This window comes from Nothobranchius furzeri, chromosome 3 (assembly GCF_043380555.1).
Source record: "Nothobranchius furzeri strain GRZ-AD chromosome 3, NfurGRZ-RIMD1, whole genome shotgun sequence".
NCBI classification, from domain to species: Eukaryota; Metazoa; Chordata; class Actinopteri; order Cyprinodontiformes; family Nothobranchiidae; genus Nothobranchius; species Nothobranchius furzeri.
The window spans coordinates 80,355,979-80,364,179 of NC_091743.1; the positions used below are offsets into that span (position 1 = coordinate 80,355,979).

The 8,201-nt window shown below is 42.0% G+C and overlaps 1 long non-coding RNA gene across 1 annotated transcript; it reads left to right on the forward strand.

The window, feature by feature from the left end:
* Nucleotides 1–6,042: 6,042 nt before the first annotated feature.
* On the forward strand, nucleotides 6,043–7,362 carry LOC129165152 (uncharacterized). Its single transcript, XR_008564563.2, has 2 exons — nucleotides 6,043–6,969; nucleotides 7,105–7,362. It is a non-coding gene; the product is annotated as an uncharacterized lncRNA (long non-coding RNA).
* The last annotated feature ends 839 nt before the right edge of the window (nucleotides 7,363–8,201 follow it).

The following is an 8,201-nucleotide window of genomic DNA, read 5'->3' on the forward strand; positions in this document are numbered from 1 at the left end:
CTCCCACTGGCTGTAAATCACCTTGTCCCATACTACGATCATCTGCTCATCACCTTTAATATCAACCTGACTCTGTCCAAAATGATCATTCCTCACACTATTTCATTCCGCAATATCAAAAATATAAATGCTGACACATTTTCTTCTGACATCAACAATCTTCCCAGTCCCAAAGCCAACTGTTCAGCTGATGACTGGGTCTACCCTTACTACAGCAACCTCTCCACCCTTCTGAACAACCATGCTCCACTGAAAACCGACTCCCTCCCCTTCTGTCTGCAATCCACTGATTTCTTTAAGTGCCTCATGTCCTTCTTTGTTTTAAAAATCACCGACATCCATCAACATCTAGCTTCTCACAGTGCTCCTGTCTCCAAAGTGGACATCACTCTTCCCTCCCCACACCAATCAACTACATTTTCCAACTTCATCCTTCCCTCAGTCCATGACATCACTGAACTCATTCTCAAATCCAAACCCTCTACCTGTCGGCTCGATACACTCCCAGCTGTTCTCGTTAAAACCTGCCTCTCTTCTCTCGCTCCTCTCATAACTAACATTATTCATCATTCCCTAAGCTCTGGAATTGTCCCTCCAACCTGTAACGGAATGAAATGACTGTTTTCCACCAACAGTCATTTCCCCCCTCTCCTCTGACACAGAACTAGTCTGCATGAGATATGGCCTCAAGGTCTCATGCATTTGCTTCTAAACTGCTTCTTTCCAGCTCAAGAGAAGAACGAAGGAAGGACTCTCTCCTTTTAATAAATCAAAGAACTCTATTTTTAATAAAACTAATCAAACAAAGTGTTAGTCAATAATAAGATGTGACCAATCTGTGAAATCAAAATATTAATTACGTTATTATAATCCTATAGAATATAATAAGTAATATGACTTTAAATGTTCCACTAGGACTGATCTCACGTAGCGTTAAAAGACATGACACATTACTTTCACTGATCCAATCAGAATCTGCCAGATCTGACGGAGGTGTGGTTTTGGTGGTGCTTGGTAAATCTGTCATCTTTTCATTCGACCACAAACCAAAACATCCGGAATATAAAACTATGCCCACGTCATCTTTAACGCCAGTTCAAAGCGTTCTAGAGAAGTTGTCGGAGTGGCCAATCCGGAACTTTCCTCTACAGCCGAAAGAACCAACGACAAGCTGGATAAAATATGTTGCTGTTCCAACTGCTGCAACGGTTCCTTTCAGAATAAAAGCTGAACCATCACGACCCAGTTTTGGGTCTCGCTACATGCCAACAAAACTGTTGTGACCCGGAAGTATCTTGGCTCCATAAAGGTCAAGCTGGGCCTCTACACCTCCTGATCTAGACGGGGACTTCTGCTAAGGGTATGTAGACCGACGAAATGGCGTCGAATGTGTTTATGAATCTCCTAATCAAAGCTTAGCGCGAAGACATCACCTTCACTCCCACCAGAACTAATCGTTTCTTCGGATTTGTTGGTTCTGAGCAACATTACACACTACACCATTCTCCGTCCCATTCACCTCAGTTACACCATTCATTTAGTTTTTAAGTTAGTCTAGTTTTAATTTGTTTAGTAATAAATCTTTAAACCTTTAAACTTGACTCTCTCTTCTGTTGTCTCTGAATTAATACGAAGCTGTCATCTAATCCCTGCAATAAAAAGTTCCAATCTTCTGGTTAAACAGTACCCACAGATCCATAAGGTTGATTTCATATTTGCTATGGAATCTTATGTCTTATGGCTTATTAAATAACATGTAAATTAACTAATTACAATTCTTCAAAACTGCAGTAGTCACACATCTTCTGAAGAAAACTGGCCTAGACCCCACAAACTTCAATAACCTACGCCCTTTTCCAATCTACCATTTATCTCCAAAATTCTTGAAAAATCTGTTGCCTCTCAACTTCACAACCACCTGGTCACCAATAACATCTATGGACAATTTCAATCTGGCTTCCGTCCTCCACAGCACTGAAACAGCACTTCTCAAAATCACCAACGACCTTCTCACTGCTTCTGACTCTGGTTTATTGTCCATTCTCATTTTCCGTAAACACAACATTCATTTTCATTGTTACGTGGATGACACCCAACTCTACCTCTCAGCCAAACCCTCAACTTCACTTCCACCCTCCTACCTTACCCTCTGTCTCAAAGAAATCCATTCTTGGTTCACTTCCAACTTCCTAAAACTGGACAGTTCTAAAACTGAAGTCCTCCTGGTTGGCACACATCATATTCTCTCCAAATCTAACAGTTTCCCCATCTCTATTGATAACTCAGCTGTTACTCCCTCCCCTCATGTTAAGAGTCTGGGTGTCATCCTCGACAGCACACTTTCTTTTCAATCTCACATCAACAATAGGTCTGCTTATTTTCACTTGCGTAACATCTCCCGCCTCCATCAATCACTTACTCCCTCACCACTGCCATCCTTGTCCACATACTCATCACATCCAGGATTGATTATTGCAACTCACTTCTCTTTGGTCTCCCAAGCAAATCTCTCCATAAACTGCAGCTTCTCCAGAATGCAGCAGCACGTGTCATCACTAGGACTTTATCATCTCATCACATCACCCGCATCCTGCAACAACTTCATTGGCTGCCCATTAAATAAAGAATCAGCTTCAAAAATTCTGCTCTTCACATTCAGAGCTCTTCATAACCTGGCTCCATCCTACATATCCAATCCCATTCACATCATCACTCCTGTCCACGCTCTTCATTCCTCTTCTGCTCCTCAACTTTCAGCTCCCCCTGCTCGCCTTGTCACCATGGGGAGTAGAGCATTCAGCCACTCTGCTCCCCACCTCTGGAAGTTTCTTCCCCCGATCTATGCACCACTCACTTTTTAAATCAAAACTCAAAACCCACCGCTTCACACAAGCTTTTACCACATAGTTTTAAACACAATGTTTTGAAATTTTAAAATCTTGGTGTTTTTACTTATTTCTGTAGTGTTTATCTTGTTTTATTTATTTATTTTCCCCCATGGTTGTAAAGTGTCCTTGGGTGTCCTGAAAGGTGCTGTTAAATTATTATTATTATTATCATTATTATTATCATTATCATTATTATTATTATTATTATTATTATTATTATTATTATTATTAGTATACTTCACAGGTGTGTTTGCTTATATGTTTCAGATGTGGGCAATCCATGTTATTGTAAAAGAAGTTAATTTACATCTAATTAAGGACCCGTGAGACATTAAGATTTCATAGCGAATATGAAATCAATCTTATGGACCACTGAGTTATTTAACCAGAAGATTGGAACTTTTTATTGCAGGGATTTTGTAACACTTTGTATTAACTGAGAGACAAGAGAGGAATCAGACCTTTAAAATGTTTAAGATGATTTATTTCTAAACAATTTAAACAAATTTAAACAAGACTAACTCTACTCTAATGATGGATGGATCTGGTGTGAATGAGATGTGAGATGAACGGTGTGTGTGAGTGGTGTTATTATCAGAACTCTCGTATCCGGAGAAGCAAGTCTGAATGTTGTAATGATGTTTTACTTCTAGCTACGATCAGAGTTTGACCGGAGTTTCATAAACACATGAGATGCCATATTTGTCGCTCCACACATACCCTTGATGAGACACCCGTACAGATCCCGAATGCCAGGTCCTCGGACCCTCCTTTCGGTACAGGAGCCGGCGGAACAGCGTCAGCAGTACGACAAACTAGTCTTTGGATCGTCTCCAGGTAAAAAGCGACAGGTGGTTCACAGCGTCAAAAGGGACCCTCCTTGGGTCAGTGAGTTCAGCTTTTATTCTGAAAGGAACCGTTGCTTGATTGGTAAAATGCAACAGATTTTATCCAGCTTGGTGGTTCTCAGCTTAAAAAGGAAGTCCGGATGGCCAGTCCAGTTACTTCGCTTAGCATGCGATGAACTCCAGTGAGATCTTGAGAACTGAACTAAGATGGCATTGAAACTGGTTTTATTAATCTGAATGTTTTGATTTCTGGTCGAATCAAAGTTGGCAGATTTATAAACACCACAGAGACTATGCCACACTTCAGAAAGGAAGGCTCTGATTGGATCAGTAACAGCAATGTGTCATGCATTTACATTACGTGTATCAGCTTGTCTAGTGAACTAGATTAAAGTCATTTACTTATTAAAGCATAGTAATCATACCATTGTTATTTCACAGATCAGTCAACATTGTATTATTGACTAACACTTGTTTTGATTAGCTTTATTAAAAATAGAGTTCTTTGATTTATTAAAAGAAAAGAGTCTTTTATCTTCTTTCTTCTCTTGCTGGAAAGAAAACAGTTTTAGAAGCAAATGCATGACCTTGAGGCAGTCTCATGCTCAAGAATACTGTGTCAGAGGCATCTGTGGAGAGAGGTTAATTAACATTGGAGGAATAGCTCCTTCATCACATTACATTATGATCTGCAAAAAAAAACTTGATAAAGGAGTAAACAAGTAGCACTGAACTCCCAAACTTTCTATGTGTTGGACGCGCCCTCCAGCTGGCAGGTAATGAGGAGCTTTCGGTTGTCCATCCTTAGAGCAGGACTTCAGCACTGCGGACAGCGCCTGTTTCGGTTGCCAATCGCCCCTTTTTTTCAACACCATGGACAGCAGAACACTGAGGTTGGGCTTCAACCCCGGTGCAGCTGTTCAGAGCTTCCCTAATAACAGCTAAGGAGTGGTGCTCGTAGCGGTTACCTGCTGCTCAGGGAGATCAGATCTGTGCTGACATCCCCAAATTGATCCATGCAGGAATTACCAGTGATCTTGTTAGTCTCTTAGATCTTGACAGTGTAACAGTGCTATATAAATACACGTACAGTAGAATTGATTTGATTCAATAAGCTACATGCTTTTGATGAGAATTTGTGTGCAGTTACCATGTAAATAGCATTAGCGCTTAGATAGTTTGTTTAAGTAGCTTTGATTACTTTGTTTCATTTGCAGTTTAACTTTTTGTTTTGTCTGTAGTACTACTTGAAGTCCCTTAGGTACATGGAAAAGTGTTACCGTGCAGATCACGTGTCACCATCTCCAGTGCTCGAGGGCTACCATCCTGCTAGTTTTCTGCACACTAATGAATGGAGTAATTTAATCTTCTCCTTAACTTTGCATTGACGTGTTAATTACTCATTCATCTCAATCAGGTGTGTAAGAGCAAATAAACAGCCAGCATAGGCAGGATGGTCGCTGTCGAGGACCGGAGTTGGTGCCCCCTGGTGTAGATTGCATCTCATATTGGGTTAATGGGATTTGGTGGAGCATTTTTCCACTCTTTTGGTTTTACAGTTGATCACAATCCCTAGCATCCCCTAGGTTAGTTTCAGTTATTTGTTGTTCGTTTAACCCAGAGGCTTCTTGTGTTAAATATCTTACGCATTTGTGTTTTAAACCATATATAAATATTTCTCTTTTCCCCATTTCCATTATACACCATGTGTCATGATTTGAGACACTTGTCTGACCCACATGAAGATAGAAACTGTCAGGAAATAAGAAAACTTGTTTTAAATCAGTTTATTAAGACGAGGTGGAGTGATGACTTAAACCATGAGACATCCGGGACCGGGAGACAAACCAGAGCATGATGGGTGGAGTGTAGCATGAGTGTGTGTGTGTTGGGGGGGGGGGGGGGGGGGGGATTAGTCAATGAATAAGACACAAATTTATTTGGGTTGCAAATAATTCTTCACAAGAATCAAACAAAGGTTTACGAGAATAAAAGCTGAAGATTGCCACTTTGGGAAACACTCTAGAGGTGAATGACTGGCTCTCCACTCCATTTGTCCTGGCGTCTGCTGATTGAATGAGCTTCAGGTGCATGAGAAGACACACCTACAGCAGTCACTCATCAGGAAGCTGAGGAGAGTCTTGAAAGAGCCCACCTGGTGAACCAACACCTTGGCTCCTGACACTGTGGTTAAAATAATTCCCTTGTTCTTTTTGACATAGCTGCACACGTCTTCTTCATGTTGCACCCTCCTTCACATTCTTACATCTGGGTTGTGGCATCAATATTGGCGACAACATCACCAACCAATAAACAACTTCAACAAGAAGCACATGTTGTATCATTGAATAAGTGCACTAGCATTACTTCATATTGGAACTCAGTACTGGCAAATACTCAACTGTAAATACTCACTCTTAATTTAGAAAAAAAATGTTTCATGTATGACAGCACAACACCAGCTACTGAAACAATAGACCACCCTATTGTTACAACCCCAGGCTCCACCCAGCTGCTGCCCATCAAGCTAATCAGCTGCTGCTGCTACTTAAGGAGCTGCTGAACTCTCATTCAGGGAGGGTATGTAGAGTTGGAAGGAGGTTTTGTAGACAGCAAAGAGCAGAGCAGAGCAGAGCAGAGCAGAGCAGAGCAGAGCAGAGCAGAGCAGAGCAGAGCAGAGCAGAGCAGAGCAGAGCAGAGCAGAGCAGAGCAGCCCTTTAAGTTGGAAGCCCACTGTGCCCCTTTTGGTTTGTACCTTTTGGTTTTTGCTCTATTAAGGAGAGGTTAATTTTGTCTTGTTGAGGTTTATAGTCGTTTGCTCGTTTTAGAAATGAGTCGCTATAAGTTAAGGCCTGTTTGTTAAAGTTGGAGCCCCTTTAGTTAAAGGCCTTTAACTGTACCTGTTTTAATACATTGTAGGATAGTTTCCTCTCTTAGGCCGAGTCCACAAGTAGCTGTTTTTTTTAAACGAATATCCGCCCCTCCAAAAACTTGCATCCACACCACCTCGTTTAAAAAAAAAACTCTGTCCACACGTTCCTGTTGTGTGATGGGGTGAGTACTCCCTCTTCTCCACAACATCTTTGTAAGACTGTCATTCCAGGAGAGGGCACTCACCAGCTGTGGGGCATTACCGATCAGCGGCAGCTGCAGATCCTCTAATCAACCGCAGCAGAGCTCTATTTAAGAGGAGAGGGAACCACTTCACATGGCTGGATGATTAACTACTCACGGTAGAATCTTGCCACTCAGTACTAGGTTTTACTTGGTCTCTGCTCAGACATTTGTGCTGTCACAGTTTTTGGATTTATCTGGTTTTTTGTGCTTGGATTTTTTGGTGTTTGGACTCAAGTCTGTTTCATCTTCAGGATACTTGGAATCGCTGAACCACAGATGGATGTACCTACCTGGAAGTCACCATAACCCGCCTGGATTACACACTCAAGGTTCACCTCTCCTCCAGCTTCACTTGCCCTCTGCCGCCATCATCTGGCTCCCTCTCCTGGACGTACCCCGTCACACCGTTTGCCCTCCCTGCTGGCTTTTGGACTCTTGCCGACTACTTCACACTTGGATATCTCCAGGACACTTTTAGTTAGGGTTAATAAATCATTGTTTGAACTTTCTGCCTTTGTCCTGTGATGGTTCTTCATGTCGTGGGTTAAACACCTTCCCAGGAACATGACAGTTCCCGGATAAATACGTTGTTAAGGACATGCCAGACCTGTAGTTTTCAAAGTTTTCCCACCAACTGGCAGTCGTTCCCGGTCTGACCCAGAACCTGCGTTGGTGTCTTTGCCAAAAAACCTGCCTTGGACGTGGAGAAGCCAGGTGCAGGGCAATAGCCGTTCTTAACCTCGTCCTTCGTCTGTGGTCTTCTGCAAGGAGCAATAATTCCGCTTGCAAAACAAACAAGCAAAAAGCGCTTGGACAATTGATAAAGCAAGCGCAGCTCTGAGGGCATCCATACTGTCGGCATTTTTTGTCGCGGAAAGTGACGTTGCGGACCTTAAAACTCCGGTCTTGTCTGTCCACACACAGACACCCAAAACGGAGAAAACGCAGATCTTCACTTTTGCTGGAGTTTCTAAAAAGATCCGTTTTCGTGTGAAAAAAACCTCCCTTTCGTGTGGATGACAGGCCAAAACTTAGAAAAATATCTACGTTTTGGCAGATCCCCAGCTACGTGTGGACAGGGCCTTAGTGGTGACCCCTGTGTTTGTAAGTTTTGGAGAAGAAAGCTAAGTCCAATTAGGACCTTTGTGTAAACATTTTTGGGTTGTGGTACAGTTACCCCAGTGACACTTCCAAAACCATACAATTAGCAAACTCCAGTCAGTTTTATCACAGAAGAGTAAGTATTGGACATCCCTCTGAGAACCTCCTAGATTATTATTACTCATCACATGGAAGCACTGGACTCCTAGCTGTTTCATTGTTTTTGGCAAATGTGTTTATATTCAGA